Here is a 2,554-nt window from a genome sequence, read left to right as displayed (position 1 = left end):
TGACACCATTTATTGCGGAGGTCAATTTGTCATGCATGATTCAATGTTTCTTGATCCAGAAGTTCTGTAATCCATCAGGCCCAGGTGTTTTCCAGTTGTGTAGTCCTCTGATAGCTGATTTTACTTCTTCAATTGTGATCTTGTCATGCTGCATCGGCTCATATTTTATAGCTTCAGATTTTTCAACTTCCATCCATCCGGTATCTCCATTGAACTGAGGTTTCGTTGATAATTGTTCGGTCCAGAATTGTTCAATGGCTTCCTTTGGTGGTAACTTTCCATTTTCTCCATCAGACGATGTGAGTGACCGGTAGAAAGTTTCTTCCGAATTTTCGAATGAAATATTGTCTCTTTTCCGGCTATAATTGCTTTTGTATCTCCTCAGGCGTTCTGCATACAGACTTAACTTTTGCTTCAGAGTGTCGAGGCAGTGGTGAGCTCTAGCATTCTCCGTCTCTCGTTCTGTGTGTGTTCTGTTTCTATCCATGATTTCTTTGGCAGCTTTCACGACCTTTCTTCCACGACTCCCGTTCAAGTACTCCGTCAGTCGTCCAATGTCTCTTCTTAGTCTCTCTGTTTGGTGTTGAAGACGTTTCTGCCATGGTGGCGCATGTATTTTGTGTAATTTTGGACCATCGTTGTTCGTTCGGCGAATTTTTGCCCCTATGATTTTAGCCGTCGTTAGCGCTGCACAGTAAAAAACTAGATGAAGATATTCCAATGAACTTCCATTCTGTAGGTACTCAGGTAAAACGTCCTTATTCAAGATGTCAATTATGAGTGACAGTTTCTTGGATGTATTGAGTCGGGGAGGTGCTATTCGATGAAGAGGATCTGTTCCTTCCAGTTCGGCAAAGTATCTCCTCATCTGAGAGTCTTGTCGGTGGAGATATTCCCTATCATCCTGGTGTTCCTGCTCCCTTGGGTTGTAAGATGGACTTTCAGCGTCAATTTCTTCTGGCTGTTGTTGCCCAGGCATGTGAATTTCATCAGAGGTGTTGGTGTTGCTCTCTATTGCTTGGGGACGCTGAAGTTCTTGTTTAATTGCGTCGATTCGGGCCATTGGTATTAGTTAATTTCTCAGAATTACGCGGTACTGGTCTGCCACCCGTTGTTCAGTGACATTGAGATTTGGGTAGGCGTTGCAGAATTCCTCATGGAGCCTTTTCCTATAGCTGTTCGTGTTCTGCCTTAGTCCCGTGATGGAGTTATATATGCGCACAATAGTTTCATTCATGGACGTTGTCCACTTCATGCGCTTTCTAACTAACCCCGCTTGGGTGAGCACTGGCTGAATATCCTGCGCAGCACCTTCAGCGGTTCGAGTCGGCAATTGAATTGGACTCGTTGGTTGCTGTTGTTGCTTTGGAGCTGTAGCTTCTTTTGCAGCAGGAGCCCGCTTCCTCAACATCCTGCCACCGACGTCCCGCATGCTGTCATGTCCAGCGCCGGCTCCAGACATGCCCTGACGATCCCCAGGCAGCGACTTGTTTCCGAGGCTTCTCGTTATCACTATTTCCATGGGTTTGTGCTCCCCTTTCTCGGTTTGGGTGAGGGGTAGAGAAATGGGAGCAGAAAGAGCACCCCTATAAAAGATGTGAAAGAGAGAGGAAAAAGGAATGGGACTGCGGACAGCAGGCGTGGCTGGCTGCACCGTCTACGTCGTTGCGATGGCTACCCGGCAGGCCATCTACTAGATAGCTGTCAGGCAGGCCAGACACAATTATTATTACTATTATTATTCCACAACTTAGACAGAATTTTATGTTGAAGAAATTACCTAGAAAAGGTATAGCCGCTCTTACAAATATCGCGAATGGAATCATGAGGACAGAACACTACCCAGAAAAATGGAAAACAGCAGAAGTCATAGTGTTCAATAAACCAGTCAAAGAGAAGAAGTTCCCACAAAACTATAGACCGATAAGTCTACTGTCGGCGTTAGGAAAAGTAGTAGAAAGAATTATATCCACGAGGCTCAATGAGGAAACCGACAATCTGAAACTAATACCACAGGAACAGTTCGGATTCAGAAGAGAGCACTCAAAAGAGCAACAATTATTAAGGCTCACAGAATACATTACAGAGGGATTCCCAAATAAACAAGCTACAGGTCTTGTTTTACTAGACGTCGCCAGAGCATGCGACGAGTATGGCATGAAGGATTAATATACAAGATGAGATGTGCTGGATATTCGATCAAAATATGCAAGTTGATCCGGAATTATCTCAAAAATAGGAGATTTTACGTGAAAGTGGAAGGAGAAGGCTCCACAACAAGAGATATAGAGGCTGGAGTACCCCAAGGGTCAGTACTTGGGCCACTTCTGTACAACATATACATTCACGATATTCCCAAGAATCCAAGAACCATGCTGACGTTATATGCTGACGACAAAGGCATAGCAACTCGACACCGCAACCCAGAAGTAACAGAACGAGTTCTACAAGAAACGATTGACGAAACAAATGACTGGTACATGAAGTGGAAAATCAAACTCAACGGACAAAAAAGCCAAGCAATTTTATTACAGTAGAGAAGACTGCAACCTAC

Source organism: Coccinella septempunctata, chromosome 6, assembly GCF_907165205.1.
Source record: "Coccinella septempunctata chromosome 6, icCocSept1.1, whole genome shotgun sequence".
NCBI classification, from domain to species: Eukaryota; Metazoa; Arthropoda; class Insecta; order Coleoptera; family Coccinellidae; genus Coccinella; species Coccinella septempunctata.
This window is presented reverse-complemented; position numbering follows the sequence as displayed.